At 40.8% G+C, this 25122-nt stretch overlaps 1 protein-coding gene across 7 annotated transcripts in view; it reads left to right on the top strand.

The window, feature by feature from the left end:
* The first annotated feature begins 517 nt into the window (after positions 1 to 517).
* ZMYM2 (zinc finger MYM-type containing 2) overlaps positions 518 to 25122 on the top strand; it is a 90093-nt gene continuing 65488 nt past the window's right edge. For 4 of the 7 annotated variants that reach the window (XM_082859531.1, XM_082859532.1, XM_082859533.1 and 1 more), the window contains exons 1-2: positions 825 to 859; positions 1625 to 1693. The gene's annotated coding sequence lies outside the window, so the exon portion shown is untranslated. Of the gene's footprint in view, positions 571 to 609; positions 687 to 824; positions 860 to 1624; positions 1694 to 25122 lie in introns of those variants that run through there. The other 3 variants (XM_082859530.1, XM_082859535.1, XM_082859534.1) reach the window with 3 other exon arrangements.

A 25122-nucleotide genomic window follows, 5' to 3' on the forward strand; every position in this document is an offset into this window, starting at 1 on the left:
CGTAGCCCCTGCCCGCTCGGCCCTCACGGGGCTCCCAGACACTGGACAGGGAGGGCGTGGGGGACATCGAGGCCGTGGCGCTCCTCGGGCGGCGTCGCTCGCGGCCTCTGCAGGGTCAGGCGGTCCGGCTTAGGCCCTCGGGCCGCCCGGCCCCGATAGCTCCCTGTCCCCAGGGGCCGAACCGAGGCGGGTGCGGCAGGCACGGCAGTCAGCGGCCCGACCCTGACGGGCCGGGCCGGAGTGGGGGCGGGGAAGGGGGGGAAATGGAGGTGCGGGGGTGTGGCCTACGCCTGAAAGACAGGGCGTCGGACCACCCCCTCGAGGGGGGTCCTGAAGGAAGGCGGACGCAGCCAATGGGCGTGCCCGAGGCCCCTGGCCCGCCCTCCCCGGCCGCCAGTGAGGGCGTCGGGGGCGGGGCTTGCCGGGCCGGGCCGCGCCGCCGCGGCCGCAGCCTCCGCCTACTCACCAGCGCTAAAGCCGGGACTGGACCGAGCGGAGTTGCGCGTGTTGCCGAAGGGGGGGGGGTCGGGGGCGGGGAGGTTCGTTCCGCGGAGCCGCAGCCAGAACCGGGTGAGGCTTGTCCCCGCCGAGTCTCCAGCCCAGGGCCGCCGACAGTGGGGGTGGCCGGGAGCGGCGCAGCCTCCGGAGGCGGAGGCGGAGGCGGAGGCGCCGGGAGGCGGAGATGGGTGAGGGCGGCCTCCGGAGCCTCCCACCGACCCGGGACAAGCGCCCCGCGGCGCGGCCGCCGTCGCCGCTAGCGCGTCGGGGCCTCGGGCTGCCGGCGGCTCCGCTGATGTCCCAGGCGCCTTGGCGGGCGGCCCGCGGGCTGCGGGAGTGCGGGCGCGGCCGCGAGGGCCGGGTGAGGCGGCCGCCGGCGGCGGGGGTCGCTCGGGGCCGCCCGGGGCGGGGGCCGGCGGCGGGGGTCGCGGGGGTGGGGTGGGGGTGGGGCGGGGTGGGGGAGGGGCGCCTCCATGGGTGCTCGGGGCCGCGCTCGCACCCTCTCGGCGGCGGCGCGAGGTCCCCAAGTTTGCCGGCGAGGGCTCGGGCCCCCCGCGCCGGTCCCCTTCTCTGCCGCCCCGGCCCCGGCGCGCGCGCGGCTCGGCTCCGCACGTATTGTTTGGCCGGGTCTCTAATGGCGGACGGGGAGGCAGCGCTGCCGGTCGCCGACTGCGGGGGGGCAAGTCTCGGGCCCGGGGCAAGAGCTCGGGGTAAATGCGGGGGGTTTCCGCCCCGCGCTGACGCGAGCCGCCCCCCGCCCCTGAGTGGATGCGGGCGCGATGGGGACGGCGCTGGGTGGGCCGATTCGGGGGATAGGATTCCCCGCTGGCGTCGAGGCTGCGCTCGCCCTTCCCCCTCCCCCTCCCGGAGCAGGCCTGCTGCCCTCCGCCTCCTCCCTCCAGGGTTTGCCTTTCACGTGGGTTTTGGTCCCAAATAAAAATTTTACGTCGTTTCGCTCTACTTTACGTAGGAGGGGGTTGTTGGTCACGGGCTGGGCAGCAATAATCGAAGGTCCGAACCTCCTTGACCTCTTATTCCCTTCTCTGTCTCCTCCTGGTGGAAAGGGCTTGGTTCTCCCACCTGGTTAGGTGTTCTTGACCCATTTTTCATTTTTCCTCTTACCCAGGACCAGGAGTTGCCTTCATCGCTACCTGGTGCATCCCTGGCAGAACGTGAGGAGGAAAACACCCCCATTGTGAGTCTTTTGCCCCTCATTTGAGGCTCTTAGAGGACGTTGTCAGGTTGTCTGGCCGGAGCGTCTCCGTTGTTTTGAGGGGGAGGAGCTTTCCCCTGGGTGGCAGCTGCCCCCGGGGCGCAGCCTGGGTAATGGCTGGTGAGGCAGCTGGGAGTGGGCGCTGCTGTTTGCACCGCTGCAGACATCTCTCCTGCTGCAATACCAACCTCAGCAACCAGACGACGGGCTCCTGCAGCTGCTCACGTTACCCGGGAGGAGGGGTGGGGGAAGGAGGGCATATTGCTGGCGCCCTCTAGAGTTCCAGGGCGGGAAGTGAAGTTGTTGCGTTTCTGATGCTCGGTGTGCAACCATCTTTAACACTTTCTCTTCCTTTAAATGGAGAATTGATTGAAGGGGTTGGAGGAACAGAAAGACGGATTTAGGTCTGTGTGTACGACGTAAAACACAAATTTTGACTCTTGGGGTTCATGAGTTGGTAGATGTCTTTGATGTGTTTGCTTAGGAAAGGGCATGAGGTCCACTCCTCCAGTTCTCTTAGTTTACCAGCTAGTGTGCTGGTGAGACCAGTCCGCTGCTCTGGTTACTCTTAGTCCCCCATATTTTGTGATGCTTAGTCTTCACTCGAGTTGTTCTTGAACGTGTTATCTGAGGGTTATCGTTTATTGCTTGCAGTTCGTTGGTTTTAAGGTAGTCTTGGAATGTGCGAGACACTAAGGTAAACATAACGAGTCGTTTTCCATCAATTGAAATTAGTTACAAAATATCAGTGAATTTTAGCATTCTAGAAAATTGTATCTCTGGAGCCTCCTGACAGTTGGTATTGTAACTTGCAGATCTCTGTCAGAGGTGAGTCATGAGTAATAGTAGCTCATGCTTCAATATTAAGTCCCAAATGGGCCAAAAAATAATTGATGATGAACATACTGATTGCATACTGATTGTGAAGGATGATGTGAGGATGACAACTTGTATGAAACAAACACTAATTGAGGCAGGTGCCGGGCACTTCCATGTATTATTTCCTTTACTCTTGGCAAATAGCCTGCAGGGTAATAAAAATAGCATGTATTGAGCCCTTATTGTATGCTAGCACAATAGTAAGCTAAGCTTTTTTAAAAAGTTAACTATGAAAACTTTCAAATTTATGAGTGATAATAGTATATTGAACCTCTTTGTACCTATCATTTACATTCTATAATTATCAATACATGTCCAGACTAATTTTTAACATGTATTAAGTAATTTAATCCTCATGAAAACCTAGTGTTTTTATTCCTAATTCGTAGAGGAGGAAACAGAGGCATAGACAGATACCCAGGTAGTAGTAGTATTTGGTAGAGCAAGGATTTGAACTTAACCGATTTGATTACAGGCCTAAGTTCAGCAACTGTGTTGTCCTGTTTTTTTTACATTTTTAATTTATTTTATTTTATTTTGTTTTATTTTTTGGCCACGAGGGGGCGGGAGGTGGAATGTGGGATCTTAGTTCCCCCACCAGGGATTGAACCCATGCCCCCTGCATTGGCAGCTTGGAGTCCTAACCACTGGACTGCCAGGGAAGTCCCATGTGTTGTCCTGTTTTAAAGTATATAATATGCTTGCTTTACAGATTTAGAAATTGAAACTGAAAAAAATTGAAGCTTACAATTTTCTCAGCGTATATTGTTTTCATGGAGAGCAGTGGGTAAACAAATACGAAATGTTTGACTCTTACTGAGTACCTTTTAAAAAAATAGTAGTACCACAGTTATCAATTAGATTATTTGACTGCCTTAAAACTAACAGGGTCTGTTTGAAACAGAAATAATATATTCTCTTTTTTCAGTGTGTCTGTGCAATTTAGTATCCATAATTGTTTCCTAAATACTGTAACTTGAATGACTATAACTTCTGTAATGAGTTTAAAGCTCTTTTCAGGCATTAGATCATTCAGATATAGTGGATCAAGGATTAGATCTTTCAACTAGATGGGCAGTGCTTATTTTATCACCCCATATTTTCACAAAAGATTTACCTTTCTGAAGTTTTTTTCTTTGTTCTTATTTGTGATGTTGATGGGGAAAGGTCGATTGGTTAAGTAAACATTTGGAGATGAGGACATACAAAATGTATAATCAGGACTTTTCTGTAATGTCAACACATGTATACTAATGAAAACCATGGTTCTTTCTAATACAGTTGATCCTTGAACTACATGGGTTTGAATTGTTGGTCCACTTATACCCAGATTTTTTTCAATAGTACTACACCATCTGCAGGCAGTTGGATCTGCGGATACGGAGGAACTCAGTAATAGGAAGGACCAACTATAAGTTATACATGGATTTTCTTCCTCCCTCCCTCCCTCCCTCCCTCCCTCCCTCCTTCCTTCCTTCCTTCCTCTTTCCGTGCATGAGGGATCAAACCTGTGCCCCCTGCAGTGGAAGCTTGGAGTCCTAACTACTGTACCGCCAGAGAATTCCCTATACATGGATTTTCAACTGCTACCCCCTGACTCCTCTAGTTTTTGAAGGGATGTAGTTCTTGTTTTCCTTAATGATTTAGCTCAGAATTAAAAATTCTTTTACTTAAGAACACCAACTAATGGTGCTTTAATGCGACAGACAATAAGATGAAGATAAGCTGACAATTTTAAATTGACATTGATTAAATCAAAGTTCCTTATTATACATAAATTTATTGCACACTTAATGTGAGTTAGATGCTTTTAGATGTACTTAAAAGTATTTTGATATTTAAAAATACTTCACATATTTATGGTACCTTTCTTAAATGCATGCTTAACAGTATGTATTCCTCCCACTGTCCTTTTAAACAGTTGAGGGAAAGAGAGAGTGGTCCCTGCTTTTCCATGTTCTGCTTATATAATCTCATGGGCTGGAGTTCTGTACCTCATGTGGTGGGACATCTCTGAATCACTCAGATGTCCCACAGGTGCTGACAACGAACGTTTCAGACTTTTGTGTGGATATGGAGCTTGACATACCATCTTTGTACAACAGTGTTCATATCCTTAAAAGTTTTATTGTATGTTGCCCTTGTTTGAGGTACAAAAGTGCCTAAACTTAATGCATTTGAGACAAAATGAATCTTCACCTTTAGTCAGATGCTGTGTTATTACTGTGATGGAAACAATGTGTATGAATGCTGGAACTCTATCTTTGTTGTCAAAAGGTGTGGTATAATTAGAAATTTTATATCTTTTTCTAGGCATTCATGTCTATCTGCCCCATTAACAATATTATTCACACATATTATTATATTGAATAACACTTACTCTAGGAGGACTTTGGCTTATTCAACTTGCAGGTGTTTTTTTTAGGCAATGCAAGATGAGCCTAAACCCAAGTGCTTTCTCCCGTCGAATTATCTAACAGTATTTTATGTAGGGCATTTTAAGTTAGGAAACGAGTACACAGAGAGATTGTGTTGATTCCATGCATTTTCCATTTTTTCATTTCAGTTGGTTAATATTTTTCTGTTCCTGTCAGAGCATAGAATTGGGATTTTAGAATTGAACAGGACTTCTGAGCTAATGAAATCTCAGAGTTCTTAAGGACAACTCCAGTATGTAAGAACCATAAAGTTGTCACTGAGAAAAGTTGCTTTTAGATAAATCAGTAATTTTGAACTATGGGGCTCTGGGTAACAACTGTAGTTTTTTATTTTGGTTGTTTACCAGCAAGAAAATTGTTTTACGTAGTTGGAATTGCAAATTTTTATATCTGTAACCTGTTTTTTAAACAAGTCACTTTTGTAATCTTAGGTTTCTGTTATTAAAATAGTAATGAGAAGAGAATTATGAAGGCCAGCACTAAACACTTAACTTAGTAACAAGATAAGTTGGTCATCTTGAAGTGTGTTAAAAGTTGGATTACAACACATTTGAGCATATCTGTTGTTTTATTGCATATTTTTAAATGTATTAATCTTTTGGATCAAGTTTTACACAACACTTGAAGCACTTTGTAACTGCAGAATAAATTTTTGTGAACTATTGAAAAGTCTAGAGTTAAAATGTGTAGAGAGGTTTGCCTAATTGCTTGCTCACATGACTAGTTTGGGATTTGTTCTTAGTTCTATTTTATTTTTAACTTCATAGCAGTCCGTTGAAAATTACAAGTAATAAAATTTAAGAAAAATTTGGGGTCTTTAATTTGAAAGAAGGGTATGACTGTTGGGGGTTTTACTTTTACTGATTTGATCAATGTCCCATAAGTGTTAACGTTTACTATTTCAAGAAATGATTTAAGAGTAAACTTTGGATATTAGGATAAATATTTGATAGTCCTGGCTTTAAAAAAAACAACAACAAACTTTCACATATTTGTGTTATTAATGTGATCTTGTTTTTATCTTTCTTAAAGAGTTACCAAATTATTGTTAGAGAATTTCAGCCATTCTCTTTAATATCAATAGGGTGCCAGGGGTCAGATTTCTCTTCCCCAGAGGGTTCTAGATATTTTTCTCTCTATGTTCCTAGTGAATTTGAAGGTCAGATTTGTTTTTGTGAATTTAAAGTATTTTATCCTTAAATTATTAAATATTTTAGTGTGATTCTGATATTAAATTGTGATTTAAGATAAATTTACTAGGAATAGGATTAATTGTTGCAACCTCATTAAAATTTTTGGGAAGGATCTGTTATAGTTCTTGCAATAAACATTTTTTTTCTAACTATACATTTTGATTGGATAAGAAAAATACTTAGGACTTCCCTGGCGGTCCAGTGGTTAAGACTCCGTGCTTCAACTGCAGGGGCTGTGGGTGTGATTCCTAATGGGGGTAAGATCCCACATGCTGTGCAGCACGGCCAAAAAAAGAAAAATACTTTTTAAGTAAATATTTTAAGTAAAATTGTGATGTGCAGTTAGAGGTTTCAGACAGAAGAAAGTTTATAAAATGTGACTAATACAATGAAACAACTTAGTTGTTTTACTTTATAGCAGTGCCATGTATATGTTACTTTTTCTGTAGTAGCCTAGATTCCTTTATTAATTGTAAGAATTTAATCTGAAATTATGGTTTTGTAACTTAAAAACATTAAAGAATCTTTGTAATACTGGAACAGTTTCATAATCATTTGTTTCAAAGAGGTATATCTTTTGCCTAGGAAGAGTGCTGTTTCTTGGACTATTGAGCTGGACCAGACTGAGAATAGTTTAGGGTAATCAGGGTACTGTGGAAATCATTTATTCAACAAATTGTGTATCGTATCCTATCTATTATATATCAGGTAGTCATAAAAGATGTGATCTGTTAATGTTGGTTAGCAGTTTCTTTGGTGCTAATGCTCATTTGGGGTGGCCCCAATGATTATCAGATTAGTGAATTTTGTTTCCAGTTCTGTGGAAGTAAAGAAATATTAGAGTGGAATTGAAAATTTAGGTTAAATGAAATTTTTATCTTGTCTTTTTGTTTTAGATTTCTATTGGTATTTTTTTCTTTGAAGCTGTTTTATTTAAATTATTTTAGTTTATTTTGATTATTTCTGGCCCTCATGTGGTATCTGAATTTTTCTATGTCCATGTTTGCATGTTTGTTTTTTTCCCTAAATTCTTTTTTTAAAAAATAATTAATTAATTTCTGGCTGCGCTGGGTCTTCGTTGCTGCACGCGGCTTTTCTCTAGTTGGGGCGAGTGGGGGCTACTCTTCATTGCAGAGTACGGGCTTTAGGTGTGTGGGCTTCAGTAGTTGTGTCGTGCGGGCTCAGTAGTTGTGGCTCACGGACTTAGTTGCTCTGCTGGACCAGGATTGAATCTGTGTCCCCTGCATTGGCAGGCGATTCTTAACCACTACGCCACCAGGGAAGTCCTGTTTGTTTGTTTTGAAGTAGTGAAAAATTTGCTCTTGTTTTAATTATATAAATTTGTCGCTTTAAAGTTAAACTTGTTTTAGCTTTACAACTTTCATTACTATGAATATTGTCTCACTCTCTATGTTTATTTTTGTATGTCTGTTTTAATACTGTGAAGTCCTGTTTCCAGGAAGTCATTACATTCTATAACTGCGAACAGTTTTTGTTGCCCATCAAAGCTTGTGTTGAAGTTGGTCTTTTTCTTCCATGACACAGGCTCCTGACTGCCACTCTTCCTTGTTGTCTTCATTTCATCCTATCTTCCTCTTGGACTTAAGTGTTCATTTGCCTTTCCTAACTTCCTTTTGCATTAAAAAAAAGAAAAATTACCACACAGCATCTGAAAAAGCATCCTATGTTGTAAGTCTGATTTTGCTGTATTTATATGAGGCGTATCCAGATTTTATTAAACTTTTGAATTTGGTGAGATCATGGAAGAAATTTGCTGAAAATTATCAAATTTCACTTAAAATAAATTTTATTTTATATAAATTATGCCTCAGTAAAACCGTTAAAAACCATTTTTGCTCCACCATTTACCAATTTGTGGTCTCTGGTAAGTCATTTAACCTCTAAGCCTTAATTTACTCATGACAAATAAGTATAGTACTGCCTGCTTTCTTGAGATTGCTGTTAGGTGGGTTAAAAGTAATACAGAGAATGTGATTGGCCAATAGTAGGTGCTCAGTTAACAGTAGCTACAGTTCTTCCCTGTTTATATAGAGCAAACATCATGAATTTGTTGCCACCAGTGGGACAGTAAACTCAGTGAATGCTCATGCGATAGAAGGAATTACGTTCCTGTTCACAGCCTTCTCTCTGACGGCTCCTTCATTAGTCTTTTAAGTGTGCTAACATGCTCTCTCCTCCAGAATCTCTGTACCTTTCCCAAACTTCCTTTTCCTGTACTTTTCCAAAGAAACTCACTGATTTGCACTCTCAACACTATACCAAATCTGCTGTTTTGAGGTCACTAGTGACTTAATTTTCAAATCTTAAGTGCCTTTTTTTTGGTCTTAATTCTGTAAGATTTGAAATTTATTATATTCCTTGAAACTCTGTTGACTTCTGGGACTTTGAACTTAACATTATCTTATACTTCTGATGATCTCCTTCACTTCCCCTCATTAGATTCAAATATGGAGACCTTTCTGTATCCTTATTTCCTAAGGTACTTAGCCCTCTCTTGTTTTGTTTTGTACTTTGACCTTAGTCCATTTTGTTAGAAAGTGGGAGTTACATTTACAAGGCACTTTCATTTCAGAAAAATGGTGATGAATTTCTAGGGCTAGAGGAGTGTCAGAAGAGATGGTTAAAAGTGGACAGTTTCAAGATTTATTTTGGAAGTAGGATAGGAACTGGGGATGGCATGGGTGTAGGTGAAGAATGGAGAAGAAATTAAGGCCTCCAGACTTCTGGTATGACTAGCTAGACACATAACATCCCCAAATGGCAGAGACTGGAGGAGGGGTAGATAAAGAGTGAAAGAGCATGCTTGAATAACTAGGTGTAGGGAGTAGGCAGTTTGGGGCTTTGAAACATCTTGATTGAGATAAATTAAGGACTCTGGGACATTGAGGTATTATTTAAAATCATGGGAGTGGATGAGATCCCCAAAGGAAGTTAAAATTACTTGAAAGTACATTGCAGTTAAAGTTGGTCCTATGGGAAAGAAGAGATTATTCCTTACCCCAGAAATTCTGTGCCCTAGAGCTAACCTGAATCAATTAATTAATTAATTAATTTACTAGATCAAAAGGGATTTTTGTTTAGACGCTGTCATAGCCCTTGAATGGATTTTTAGTATGTTAATTAAATGATTCCTGTCAGCTTCTAAAGCCAGAGTAGCATTGTTGTGGATCTCTGATAAAGATATGTTATAAAATGATTTCGTAGCTAGATGGTAAGCAGCATGAGGTCATATGCAGAGGTCATAATCTGTGTTCATCTATCACTGACCCCTGTCCCCTTTGCTCACTCCCCAGAGGTTAGTGGTAGCATCAGTTTAGTGTGTATTACTATAAATCCTTTTTGTGCATATACTAACATGTACCTATAAGAGTAATAAAGTAAATTTATATGGGCATTTTAAAAACATGTATCTTTCTGCGACTTGCTTTTTTCACTTAGTGGTATGTCTTAGACATTTTTCTGAGTTAGTATGTAAAGGTCTCTTTAAACTGTTGTGTGATACTTCATGACATGGATTTAACAGTTTAGCTATTCTGTTGGTAGACATTTAGTCTATTTGGAATTTTTTGTTATATATAAAATTCTGCATGAAATATACATGTAGTAGTTTCTTTGGGTTCATGTGTGTTTTCTCTGGGGGAGATTCTGGAGAATAGGAATTACTGAGTCAGTATGTGCATATTACATGTTTTTATAGGTACTGCTTAATTGCCTTCCACTGGACCACAGTACTGACTACCCTTTCTACTAGTTTCTCCACATTCTTGACAATACTGGATGTTCTCAAATAGTTAAAGTTTTGTCAATTTAATTTATGTTCTTTCTAAAGAATGGATATCAGTTCTTGTTATATCGATTACAAGTATATATACACATTATATATTATATATAACATAATATATATCTTTTGTAAAATTTTATGCCTTACTTATGGTGCTGCTTTGCTATGTAAACGTTTTATAATGTAATGGGAAAAATCCATTTCACTATTGCAAGAAATAGGAGCAATTATAATGAATATGCAAGACTTTTATGAAGGAAATTGTAAAATAATACAGTAGGACATACGAGAAAACCAGAATGGACAGATTTACATATATCTGGATGGGAAGACTTCAATAATGTAAAAAAATTAATATTTTTGTCTTCAAATATCTCTAAATTCAGTGAAATCCTAACTAAATACCAGAATAGATACATATGGTACCAAATTTAAAAAGTAAAAAGGGTAGAAAGGTGAAAAAACGAAACAAAACAAAAAAGGAAGACTCCCCCCTCTCCATCCACACAGTTCTCTTCCTTAGAAGCAAACCACTGTTGTCGTTTTCTCGGCCGTTTATGTAGAGTTATTCTGTGCATGTGTGCGCGTGCTCATGGTGCGTGTGTTTATCCTTTGTTAGGTGCCTTGCTTGCATTTATTTTATGGGAGAGGTGGTTCCATGTTAGTGTGGAAGTATGTTGAGAGCTGCCTCAGTTGTTTCCAAGGCTGCCTAATGTTTCACTGTTTGTCTTTATTGTCATTCATTTTATCAGTTGTCTGTTGAGAGACATTTAGGGTGTTTCAGTCTTTTAAGTTTACAATGAATGTCTTTCTACATTGTTCTTAAAAACATGAGATGATATCTATAGGAAGAATGTCTAGAAGTGGAATTGCTTGGTCAAAGAAATATTGTTTTGAGTTGCTGTCAGTAGAAGTTGTGCCAGTTTACACTGATTTACACTATGAGTACACAGTTAAACCTTTTGATTTTTGTCAGTGTGTTAGGAGAAAATTGGTGGCCCTTCAGAGTTTTACCTTGGATTTCTCTTAAATATTTCATATATTTAAGAGACATCTGTATTTTCTTTTCTTGTGAACTCTGTTCACATCTTTTTGGTCCTTTATTCTCACTGGTTGTTGGTTTGTCTCATTGTAGGACCTCTTTGTCTTCATTTTTTTAGGATATGAGTTGCAAATATTTCCTTTGTAGTTAATCATTGTCGTATGTTTGGTATTTTTTTCCCCCATAGAGGTGTCTTCTATTTTGTTTTTTCAGAAAAAATTCTGGTAAAATGTATTAACATAAAATTTACCGTTTTTACCTTTTTTAAATGTATAGTTCAGTGGTATTAAGTATATTCATAAGTGTTTTTTAAAAATCACCACTGTTAATTTCCAGAGCCTTTTCATCATTCCCGAACATAAGCATCATACTCATTGAACATAATGCCCGGTGCCTCTTTACCACAGCTCCTAGTGACGTCTCTTCTACCTTCTGTCTCTATGAAATTGCCTATTGTAGGTACCTTAAATAAGTAGAATCTTAAAATGTTTGCCATTTTGTGCCTGGCTTATTTCACCTAGCATGTTTGCAAGGTTCATCTATGTTGTGGCATATATCAGAATTTCTTTCCTTTTTAGGACTGAATAATATTCCATTGTATGCCTACATTTTGTTTATCCATTCATTTATTGATGGACCCTTGGGCTCATTCTACCTTTTGGTCATTGCGAATAAGACTGCTGTGAACATTGGTATGCAAGTATCCATTTGAGTCCTGGCTTTCAGTTCTTTTGTATATATGTATATAAATAAATCTAGACGTGGAATTGACTGCTCATATGTTAATTCTACATATAACTAATTTTTGTACGTCTCTCCAGGACTTGTTATTTTCCTTTTTTAAAAAATAACATCCAGGGCTTCCCTGGTTGTGCAGTGGTTGAGAGTCCGCCTGCCGATGCAGGGGACGCAGGTTCGTGCCCCGGTCTGGGAGAATCCCACATGCTGCAGAGTGGCTGGGCCCGTGAGCCATGGTCGCTGAGCCTGCGCGTCCGGAGCCTGTGCTCCACAACGGGAGAGGCCACAACAGTGAGAGGCCCACGTATCGCAAAAAAATAAATAAATAAAAATAACATCCAGGGCCTCCCTGGTGGCGCAGTGGTTAAGAATCTGCCTGCCAGTGCAGGGGACGTGGGTTCGAGACTTGGTCCAGGAGATCCCACATGGCGTGGAGCAACTAAGCCTGTGCGCCACAACTACTGAGCCTGCACTCTAGAGCCCACATGCCACAGCTACTGAGCCCACGTGCCACAACTACTGAAGCCAGTGCACCTAGAGCCCATACTCTGCAACAAGAGAAGCCACCACAAGGAGATGCCCGCGCACCACAACGAAGAGTAGCTCCCGCTCGCCGCAACTAGAGAAAGCCTGCGCACAGCAGCAAAGACGCAACGCAGCCAATAAATAAATAAATAAATAAATTTATTAAAACCAAACAAAACATTCAGGGACTTCCTGGTGGTCCAGTGGTTAAGACTTCGTGCTTCCACAACAGGGGGCATGGGTTTGATCCCTTGTCGAGGAACTAAGATCCCACATGCCGAATGGCAGAGCCAAAATCAAACAAACAATCGATCAAAAATCCATGCTCATTGCTCATTGCTGTGAAATGGCATCTCATTTTTGTTTTAATTTTTACTTTTAACTGTGGTAAAAAACACACAGCATAAAATTTATCATCTTGGCCATTTTTAAGTGTATAGATCAGTAGTGTTAAGTATATTCACATTATTGTGCAGCAGATCTCCAGAACTTTTTCTTCTTGAAAAGCCGAAACTAACGATTAAACAGTTCCACGTTTGCTCCTCAGCACCATCCTACTTTCTATTTGTATGATTTTTGACTTCTTGAGATACATTATATCATTTATGTGTGATCTTTTTTCACTTAGCATAGTAGTGATCTCAAGGTACATCATTGCTATAGCATATAACAGGATTTCCTTTCTTTTTAATGCTGAATAATATTCCATTGTACGTATGTACCACATTTGGTTTATACATTCATCTGCTCGTGGAACTTTTGGTTGCATCTACCTTTTGGCTATTATGAATAATGCTGCTATGAATATAAACATGCAAGTATCTCTTCGAGATCTTGATTTTAGTTATTTTGGATATAGTATACCCAGAGTTGGATTGCTGAATCTTATGGTAATTCAATTTTTAATTGCTTGAGTAACCTCCATGCTGTTTTCTATAGCTGCTGCACCTTTTTACATTCCCATCAGCAGTGCACAAGGGATCAAGTTTCTTCAACCAACCAACCAACCAGTTTCTCTTCACTAATATGTGTTACTTTTTGTTTGTTTTGATAGTAGGCATCCTAATGGATGTGACATGTTTCCTGGTTTTGATTTGCATTTCCCTAATGACGGATGATGTTGAGCATAGCATCACTGGGAAGAATTTGAGAAGGATCAGTGTTAATTCTTCTTTAAATGTTTGGTAGAATTCACCTGTGAACCCCTCTGGTCCTGGTTTCTTTGTTGGGAGATTTTTGATTACTGATTCAATCTCTTTGCATATTATAATTCTATTCAGAGTTTGTATTTCTTCTTGAGTCAGTTTTGGTAGTTTGTATTAGGAATTTGTCCATTTTATCTTGGTTATCCAGTTTGTTGGCATATAATTGCTCATAATGTTCTCTTACTCATTTCTGTAAAATCAGTAGTGATATCTTATTTTCATTTCTGATTTTTTTTTTAACTTTTTTATTTTTGGTCTGCTATTCACATATCAATTACTTTCTTTCTTTGTTTTTGGCCGCACCGCATGGCTTGTGGGATCTTAGTTCCCTGACCAGTGAAAGCGCCAAGTCCTAACCACTGGACCCCCAGGGAATTCCGTTCGTTTCTGGTTTTAATAATTTGAGATTTTGTTTCTTTGTCATACTAGCTAAAGATTTAATATTTTCAAGGAACCACTTATTTTTTTCTGTATTTTTCTGCATTCTGTTTTATCTGTGTACTCATCTTTATTACTGCATTCTTTTTTTTTTTTTTTTTTTGCGGTACGCGGGCCTCTCACTGCTGTGGCCTCTCCCGTTGCGGGGCACAGGCTCCGGACGTGCAGGCTCAGCGGCCACGGCTCACTGGCCCAGCCGCTCCGCGGCATGTGGGATCTTCCCGGACGGGGGCACGAACCCGCATCCCCTGCATCGGCAGGCGGACTCCCAGCCACTGAGCCACCAGGGAAGCCCTATTACTGCATTCTTTCTGCTAGCTTTAGTTTGCTCTTTTTCTGGTTTCTTAAGGTGTAAAGTCTGTTTATTGATTTGAGATTTTTAACGTAGGCATTAATAGCAATAACTTTTCTGCTGAGCACAGCTTTCATTGCATCCCTTAAGTTTTTAAAATTAATTAATTAATTAATTTGGCTGTGTTGGGTCTTCATTTCTGTGCGAGGGCTTTCTCTAGTTGCGGCAAGCGGGGGCCACTCTTCATTGCAGTGCGCGGGCCTCTCACTGTCCCGGCCTCTCTTGTTGCGGAGCACAGGCTCCAGATGCGCAGGCTCAGTAGTTGTGGCTCACGGGCCCAGTTGCTCCGCGGCATGTGGGATCTTCCCAGACCAGGGCTCGAACCCATGTCCCCTGCATTGGCAGGCAGATTCTCAACCACTGTGCCACCAGGGAAGCCCCATTGCATCCCTTAAGTTTTGATATGTTGTGTTTTTGTTTTTTGTTTCAAAGTATTTCTTCACTTTCCCTAGTGATTTCTTCTTTGACCCATTGGTTGTTTAAGTGTGTTAATTTCTACCTATTTGTGATTTTTCATTTATGCTTCTGTTATTTCTAATTCCATTCCATTGTGATTAGAAAAAATACTGTATCATTTTGATCCTTTTAAATTAAAAAAAAAAGTTTATTTTATTTGTTTGGCTGTGTTGGGTCTTTGTTGCTGCATACTGGCTTTCTCTAGTTGCATTGAGTGGGGTCTACTCTTCATTGCGGTGTGCGGGCTTCTCATTGCGGTGGCCTCTTGTTGTGGAGTATGGGCTCTAGGTGCGCAGGCTTCAGTAGTTGCAGAATGCGGGCTCAGTAGTTGAGGCATGCGGGCCCTAGAACGAGTGGGCTTCAGTAGTTGTGGCGCATGGGCTTAGTTGCTCTGTGGCACGTGGGGTCTTCCTGGACCGGGGCTCGAACCCATGTCCCCTGCATTGGCAGATGGATTCTTAACCACTGCACCACCAGAGAAGTCCCTCATTAACATATTGATAATTATTGTTTTATGCATTTGCCTTTTAAATCATAGGGAAAAAAGTAGTTATAAACCGAAAGTACATTAATACTGGCTTTCTAGTGATTTTCTGTATTTACTTTATATATATATTTATATATTCATTTGTATTCTTTATTTCCTATGGCTTCAATTTACTCTATGGTGTGTTTTTATTTTTGCCTGAAGGATTCCCTTTAGCTTTTCACGTTGGGTAGGTCTGCTGGTAATAAATTCCCTTTTGTTTATCTGGAAACGTCTTAATTTCTCCTTAATTTTGGAGGAGTTTTTTTGTTGGATATAGAATTCTTGGTTGGCAGATTTTGTTGTTGTCCATCTTTTTAAATGTCATGCCATAGCTTTTGGCTTCCATGGTTTTGGATGAGAAATATACTGATGACCCAAATCTTTTTGAGAATCCATTGCGTATGATGAGTCACTTGTCTCTTAGTTTCAAAATTCTCTTTTACTGTTGGGTCCACAATTTGATTATTACCTGTCTTGGTGTGGCTATCTTTGAGCTTAACTGGCTTGAAGTTTGTTGAGCTTCTTGGGTGTGTATATGCATCTTCATCATATTCGAGAAGTTTACAGCCATTGTGTGTTCAAATATATTTTTTGTCCTTTTTTTCTCTTTTTATGTTACATGTGTTGGTGCACATGGTGGTGTTTCACAGATCCTTCAGGCTCTGTTCATTTTTCTTCATTCTTTTTTTCCTTCTCCTCAGACTGGATAATTTTAATTATTCTGCCTTTGTTTACTGATTCTTTCTTCTGCTTGCTCAGATCTGCTGTTGATCCCCTCCAGTGAGTTCTTCATTTCTGCTATTATATTTTTCATCTCCAGAATTTCTGTTTGGCTACTTTTTTTTTTTAAATTGAAGTATAGTTGATTTACAATGTTGTGTTAGTTTCAGGTATACAGCGAAGTGATTCAGTTATACATATATATATTTTTCATATTTTTCTCCATTATAGGTTATTACAAGATACTGAGTATAGTTCCCTGTGCTATACAGCGGGTCCTTGTTTATCTATTTTATGTATAAGAGTAGTGTGTATTTATTATAAAAGTAGTGTTTATCTATTTTATATATAAAAGTAGCATGTATCTGTTAATCCGAAACTCCTAATTTATCCCCCCCCATTTCCCTTTTGGTAACCATAAGTTATTTTCTCTGTCTATGAGTCTTTCTGTTTTATAAATAAGTTCATTTGTATCATTTTTTTAGATTCCACAAGTAAGTGGTACCAAGTGATATTTGTTTTTCTCTGTTTGACTTCCCTCACTTAGTATGATAATCTGTGGGTCTATCCACGTTGTTGCAAATGGCGTTATTTCATTCTTTCTTCTCGCTGAGTAATATTCCATTGCATATATGTACCACATCTTCTTTATTCACTCACCTGTCGATGGACACTTAGATTGCTTCCATGTCTTGGCTATTGTAAACAGTGCTGCTATGAACACTGAGGTGCACGTATCTTTTTGACTGAGAGTTTTTATCTTTTCCAGATGTGTGCCCAGGAGTGGTATTGCTGGATCATATGGTAGTTCTATTTTTAGTTTTCTAAGGAACCTCCATACTGTTCTCCACAGTGGCTGCACCAATCTACAGTCCCACCAACAGTGCAGGAGGGTTCACTTTTGTCCACACCCTCTTCAGCTGTTTGGTTACTTTTTTTTTGGCTATGCCACATGGCTTGCGGGATCTCAGTTCCCCAACCAGGGATTGAACCCGTGCCCCCTGCATTGGAAGCGTGGAATCTTTTTTTTTTTTTAAATATAAATTTATTTATTTATTTATGGCTGTGTTGGGTCTTTGTTGTGGTGTGCAGGCTTCTCATTGTGGTGGAGCATGGGCTCTAGGTGCATGGGCTCAGTAGTTGTGGCTCGCGGGCTCTAGAGCACAGGCTCAGTAGTTGTGGCGCACAGGCTTAGTTGCTCCGCAGCATGTGGGATCTTCCTGGACCAGGGCTTGAACCCGTGTCCCCTGCATTGGCAGGCGGATTCTTAACCACTGAACCACCAGGGAAGCCCTGGAAGCCTGGAATCTTAACCACTGGACCACTAGGGAAGTCCCTGTTTGGTTACTTTTTATGATTTGTATCTGTTTATTTATGTTTTCATTTTGTCCATACCTTGTTTTTGGATTTCCTTTAATTCTTTGTCCATGCTCTCTGTTAGCTCATTGAGCATATTTAAGGTAGTTGACTTAATGTTTTTTTTAAAAATATTTATTTATTTATTTGGCTGTGTGAGGTCTTAATTGCAGCATGCGGGCTCTTTTAGTTGTGGCGTACAGGATCTAGTTCCCTGACCAGGGATTGAACTCGGGCCTCCTGCGTTGGGAGCGCAGAGTCTTAGCCACTGGGCTACCAGGGAAGTCCTTATTTAATGTTTTTGGCTAGTTACTCCAGTATTTGGGATTCCTCAGGGATGGTTTCTAATTCTTTTATTCCTGTGAATAGGGTATACTTTTCTGTTTCTTTGTGTGTTTATACCATTCTGAGAATATTATACCTCTGGATATCTGATGCTCGTTAGATTGCTGATTTTTCCTTGGGGATGGAGCTGTTTATTTTTGACTTTTTAAACATTTTTTTGCAGAGTGTGAATTTCTTGTTGCTTGTGTCCTTGAAGTTAATGTTCTGTCACCCCTGTGGTGAGCTAGTGACCTGACAAAAAGTTTTTGTAAATGTCTGGTAGAAAAGAAGAACATTATACAGGGTTGTGTTTCATTAAATCTGAGAGATGCTACTGGGAATACTTCTGCTGCCCAGAGGGCTGAGGCCAAGAGGAGCCCAAGCCACAATCCCAGATTTTGTTGGAAGTCCCTCACCGCCAGTCCTGTGTTCAGCCAGACCCCGGAGGACTGCAGGTGCTGTCCCCTTGGCCGACCTGGGGGGAGGAAGGCAGGGGATGCTCACCCACTTAAAGTGAGCAGCAGCCTCTTCTTCACACACTCCCCTGGCGCTTAGTGTCCAGTCAGGTGCAGAGACCCCAGAGATTGCTTCCAGTCCCTCTGTCCAGCTCATTAGTTACTCAGGTAAGGGGACCCATACCCAGAACTTCTAATGCTGCCATTTTGGGTGACATCTGTCTACATCTGTTTTTAAGGACCTGTGAGGACCTGTTGCCTTATTCTTCTAAAAATTATGTTGATCAAGATACTTCCTACTTTATGAGAAGTGAATGTTGACTATAAGTTTAACTTCATTTGTAATCCAGTCATTTCAAAACTTTATTTACCGTGGGTTTTTGAGGTGTGCTGAGTCGGTTACAATGAGTCATGCTCCTTTGCTTTCCCTCTTCCAAAGTTTTGGTGCTGTTGAATTATCCCTTGTTCTCCTTGTTCTTGTGGGTTTGTCTTTTTTTTTTTTAATCTCCTTATTTAGTTGGTCTTTTGATGGAAGCAACATTTTATCTGTCTCCATTTGACCATCCAATTAATTTAATTTCTACATATTAAGTTTATACCCGTCACTTGACTAAGTTACAGGCATACCTCGTTTCATTGCACTTCTCAGATACTGCACTTTATTACAAATTGAAAGTTTTTGTTAAAAATTGAAGGTGTATTGAACAAGTCTATCAGTGTCATTTTTCTAACAGCATTTTAAAATTAAGGTATGTACTTGTGTTTGACATAATGCTGTTGCACACTTAATAGACAACAGTATAGTGTAAACATAACTTTTATATGCACTGGGAAACCAAAAAATGCATGTGACTCACTTTACTGCGATATTTGCTTTCTTGCGGTGGTTTGGGAGTGAACCCACAATGTCTCTGAGGTATGTCTGTATCTCACTGTAGTAGTTTTTTGGGTAAATTATTTGAGTCTTTGAGGTAATGCTAATACAATTTACATATAATGATAATTTTCCTTATTTCAAATTGTTATATCTTTTTCATATTATTACATTGGATGGTACTTCCAGAGCAGTGCTATGTAGTAATAATAAAGAATATCCTTACCTTAACCTTGACTTTAATGATAGTATTTTAATATTTCCCATTAAGCTGGATGATATCTTTTGGTTTGATATATATATATATTTATAAATCCATTTTTCCCATTTTATTAAGAAATTTTATTCTTTTTTTTTTTTTTTTTGCGGTACGCGGGCCACTCACTGCGGTGGTCTCTCCCGCCGCGGAGCACAGGCTCTGGACGCGCAGGCCCAGCGGCCATGGCTCACGGGCCCAGCCACTCGGCGGCATGTGGGATCCTCCCGGACCGGGGCACAAACCCGTGTCCCCCGCATCGGCAAGTGGACTCCCAACCACTGCGCCACCAGGAAAGCCCCCTATTCTTTCTTTATTTTGTGGCCATGCTGTGTGGCTTGCGGGATCTTAGTTCCCTTACCAGGGATTGAACCTGGGTCACCGCAGTGAAAGTGCCAAGTCCTAACCACTGGACTGCCAGGGAACTCCCAAGAAATTTTATTCTTAAAAATTTTAATTTGGGGCTTCCCTGGTGAGCCATGGCCGCTGGGCCTGCGCGTCCGGAGCCTGTGCTCCGCAACGGGAGAGGCCACAGCAGTGAGAGGCCCGCGTACCGCAAAAAAAAAAAAAAAAAAAAAAAATTGTTATACTGCCTCAGAAGTGTTAGAAGTGCCATTAGCACATGTTGAATAATACCCTTTCCTCTAGAGTAGAGAGTAATTCACCTTAGCTTTCTTTGTACCTCTTATGGCACCTAGAAAGCTCTGGGGCTTATTAATGAGAAAGTGATGAATGTTTTCCTTGAATCACTTTGAAATGCTTTCTTTGTGATTTTCTTTGCAAGTTCATAAGCTTTTCTCAGCAACTACTGATACTTTATTGTTATGAATGTCAACATTTTATTTTTTAACTACCTTTTCTTTGTTTTTTCATGAGAACATCGGGTATTATGTTGATTCTCACTGAATCAAAATATAAAGCTGAAAGCGTTTATAATTTATGATGATTGTCTCAGTCCATTTGGGCTAGTATAACAGAAGTACCATAGACAACAGACATTCATTTCTCAGAGTTCTGGAGGCTGGGAAGTCCGTGATCAAGGCTCCTGCAGATCGGGTTGTGTGGTGAGAGCTTGTTCCTGGTTCATAGACAGGCTGCCATCTTGCTGTGTCCTCACATGGTTGGGGGGAAAGGAGCTCTCTTGGTGTCTTTTACAAAATGGTCCCTAATCCCACTTACGAGGGCTCCACCTTCCTGACTTTAATCACTGCTCAGAGGCCCCGCCTCCTACTACCATCTCTTTGGAGGCCAGGATTTCATCAAATGAATTTGAGGGGAGACACAGCATTTGGTCCATAACAATGATGGAGTGGAAGCTTAAAAATGAACCTTAAAAATGAAATCTTGAGGTATACGCAAAAACTGCCTGGTGGTTATTAGGAGTTAACTGTGTTAATTGATTTTCACATTCAGTTATTTATCTCTTTAAATTCTAAGAAAAACCCTGGGAACTATATTTATACCCTTTTATTCTAGGGAAAATTGAAGCCCAGGGAAGTGAAGTTATTTGCTTGACGTTAAATAGCTAATTAGCATTGACTTAATGTAGAAAAGTGGCTAAAAGGAATAGATTTTATTTGGATAAGGTAGAAATGATCAACTTTAATCAGATTCTTTTCTTTATAGGACTAAATGAGTGTTTGGTAGTTGAAGCATATTCTCAGTGACATATAGAAGTTACCAAATTTATTTATAGTATAGGATTTGAAAATAACTGTTATGGTTGAGTAATTATTCTGCTTGGGAAGTGGATTACTGCAGAGAATGTAGTAAGGAAAGTCTTATTCTCTGCTCCATGGTTATCTCGTGAGGAGAATGAATGGATACCTTGCAGCCACCAGAGGGCACTGTGGATTCAGTTGTGGCTTAAGCCCCAGAAATTGTTGTCTTCTGTTTTAGGTATGCTAAAACATAGACAAGATCGAGAAAACTCGTGCTTTAAAAGCCTTTGCATTCCATAACCTCAGTAGATTTACGCCACATTCCTCTGAAAATTGTTATTGTTGATGAGGATACTTCCTACCTTCTGGCAAATGAATGTTAACTAGTTCAGCTCCATTTGTGTTTAAAAAGCTCAGCTCAGTGCTCTGTGTCGACCTAGATGGGTGGGATGGCGGTGGGGTGGGAGGGACATACATACAGCTGATTCACTTCGTTGTGCAGCAGAAACTAACGTAACATTGTAAAGCAATTATACTCCACTTTAGAAAAAAATCTCATTTTAGCTTGGCACTTTGGGCTTGATATTTTTCTTTCGATACTTGTGTATTTTGAATATTGATTTGGTTACTGTTCTATTGAACGGCTGTGTCCTTTTTTAATTAATAAGAGCTGTGCTACATTATTTTATTTAATACTTAATCACATATTACATAGTAGTTATGAATATTCAAATCCTGACCTCTCCCACTTCCTGGCTGTGGTTTTGGACAGCTTACTTTTTTTTTTTTATAAATTTATTTATTTTTGGCTGCGTTGGGTCTTCGTTGTGGCACGTGGTCTTTCTCTAGTTGTGGCGAGCGGGGGCTGCTCTTTGTTGCGGTGCACAGGCTTCTCATTGCAGTGGCTTCTCTTGTTGCAGAGCACGGGCTCTAGGCGCTTGGGCTTCAGTAGTTGTGGCACAAGGGCTCAGTAGTTGTGGCTCGTGGGCTCTAGAGTCCAGGCTCAGTAGTTGTGGTGCACGGGCTTAGCTGCTCTGCGGCATGTGGGATCTTCCCGGACCAGGGCTCGAACCCATGTCCCCTGCATTGGCAGGTGGATTTTTAACCACTGCGCCACCAGGGAAGTCCCTTGGGCAGCTTACTTTTGAGGATTGGGTTTTTAAAAAAAAAAATAAGGGAGATAATGATTTTACTTCATGGTGTTGGTTTAATGTTTAACCATCATGAATATTTGGCTCATACTAAGCATTAAATAAATGTTAACTATTACTGGATGAATGTACTTGTATTTTAAGAGAACCTAATTGAATTAGTTATAAAAATTCTGAATCAAATGTTATTCAGCTTATTTCAACCTTTAAAACTTTCTGTAATGGTAATGTTAAAAGATTTTTCATGTTTACTTAAAATTAAGTGAAGGCCTTATGTGAAGGTTTCCCAGCACATTGCTATTGTTTTACCATAAAGAAGTCTTTCTCACTGAGGAGCTGTTCTGGGGTAATGTAGTATATATCTTAGTATTTGAAAGTATATTTAAAGTGTCTTAGAGTATGGAATGGTAATTTAATTTGTAGCTCGTTGGGTAAGGCAGATAGTCACCCCTTAAGTTTTTAAATGGAATTATCCATTTTCTTTAAAGCAGATATAAATGTGTCTTTTCCCATTTTCCAATATTAGCATGTCTTCCATCCTGACACACACAGCTTTGGTTTAAGAGGAACGAAGAGGGTTTTAGAATCAAGCTTGATTCATAGTGCTTGAATCCTGATGTTGTCTTGGAACCTTGGGCACTTTTAATTAATGTATCTGAGCTACTGTTTTTTTCTTAATTGAGGTGTAGTTGATTTATGATATTATAAAAGTTTCAGGTGTACAACCTAGTGATTCACAGTTTTTTTGTTGTTTTTTTGGGCCATGCTGTGTGGCTTGTGGGATTTTAGTTCCCTGACCAGGGATTGAATCCGGGCCTTAGCAGTGAAAGCCCAGAATCCTAACCGCTAGACCACCAGGGAACTCCCAAATTCATGATTTCTGACGGCGGGGATGTTCATCTGTTTTGTTTATTGATTTTTATCAAGTGTCTAAGACAGTGTCTTGTGGATATTGGGTGCTCCATAAATCTTTGTTGAATGCAGTTAATTACTTGTTGCCTTTGGTAAGTTCTGTGCTTGTCTTTATATCTCATCTCATCCAGTTCTTCCCCACCTACCTTGTTCCAGCCACATTGGCCTTTATTCTGTTGCTTGAACTTCCCAGCCTCACTCCCTTTAGGCTTTTGCAGGAGCTGCCCTTACCTCAGTTTTCCCCCAGTTAGATGTTGCTCATCACTCCAGATCTCAGCACAGATATCGCCTGCTCGGAGAGGCCTTCTCTGACTCCAGAGTAGAGTACTTCTCTCTTCGTTCTGTTACTATCCCTGTTTTTTTTTTAAATTTAAGTTTAGCTTTAAAAAATAAGTGAGAAATCATGCTCAAAAATTAAGAAAATGCAACAAAATATACAGTGAATAATTTCTCCATCCCTGTCAGCTGTCTGTCAAAGTGATACTTATTTATATTAGTGTTGCCCTCATCCTTCCAGAGGCTTTTATAACAATGTAAGCAAAGGGCAATATATATGAAACAGTAAGTGTTCTTAAGCCCATTTGTTTTGAGACTGGGCTGAGTGGCCTTATAAGAGAGAGGATTACCGAAGAGCTAAGAGTTGGCCTTGGGGCCCTTAAGCCAGTCTTAATGCCTGTACAGCTGGTGTCTCCTCACCTTCTCTGAGGCTGCAGTGAATAAACCACTTCACACTCGTATCTGTCCATCCGCAAATTGACCTGCAGTCTATACTCACCCTTCATTTTCCCTTCTAGTTGGTTTTTTCCTTGTTTAGTCTCTGCGTTTAAGGTGATCCATGTTCCAGACTAGTTCTACTACCACCTGTGCCCATAACCTCATCCTCTCTGTGTGCTCAATAACTTATTTTCTTTCTTTTCTGGCCTTTTTTTTTTTTTTTTTTTTTTTTTTTTACCATTAACTGTCTGCTGTCTCTTTGGCTTTAGCACAGCTCTGCATATCTAATAGGTGCTCGGAAATACGAGTTAACTATGGCAGTCATGAAGAGTTCGGATTGTTGAGTTATAAAGACCTGGGAATGAATTCTAGCTGTGTGACTTGGGTTAGTTAGCATCTCTAAGCCACAAAATGGGACAAATATTGTAACCATACCAAGGGTTGCTTTGAAGATGTAACCAAGGAGTGGAGGATATTTTCCTAGGGCTGTTGTAACAAGTCGCCGCAGACTTGGTGGCTTAGAACAGACCTTGTTTCCTTTAACAGTTCTAGAGGTCACAAGTCAGAAGTCAGTGGCCCTGGGCTCAAACCAGGGCGTCAGCAGGGCCGTACTCGCTCAGGAGGCTCTGGGGGAGGGCTCACTCCCTGCTTCCTTTAAGTTCTGGTGCTGCCAACATTCCTTGGCTACATCACTTTCATCTCCTCCGGGCACCTCTGTGCTTACGTTGCCTGGAATCTCCTTCCACCTCTGTTGATGAGGCCACTTGAGATGCAGGTGGGGCCTGCCCAGGTAATCTCATTTTTAAGTCCTTAACCATAATCATCTCTGCAAAGACCCCCTTTCCATCCGAGGTAACATTTACAGCTTCCAGGGATTAGTATCTGATTTCTTTGGGGCCGTTATTCGGCCTGACACATGGATATAAAGGACATGGCAGATGGGGATTTAAGCTTTCTAGATGGGGTCAAGAAAGATTTCAGATTCTCAGAAGGATTTAATCATACAGCTATGGGAGCCAGGGAATATGAGAACAGTGGATTAAAAAAAAAAGATAAGGGAAATTAGGGATTAAATCATGTCATTTTATTTAATACAGTAGATAAATGGGATAGATATAGAGAAGAGATTTTCATGATCAGATTTTAGTTATATTTTTGTTCACATGTGTGTAGAAGGATTTATCTGTGTTTTCAGTGTTAAAATTATAGGGTAAGCAGTGGTGGAAAGGAGGTGGTAGAGATGGGAACATACTGCATGTTCTTACTGAAAATTCGATAATTACCTTTCTTTTTATATTGCAAGAAGTTCACATGTAAACTTTATGAAATGATTAGTGAATGAGAGAAGATCACAGAATGCATATAAAATTTTTCCTGGATATTAGATAAGA

The sequence above is a fragment of the Leucopleurus acutus genome (assembly GCF_964270905.1).
Source record: "Leucopleurus acutus genome assembly, chromosome: 18".
Lineage (NCBI taxonomy): Eukaryota > Metazoa > Chordata > Mammalia > Artiodactyla > Delphinidae > Leucopleurus > Leucopleurus acutus.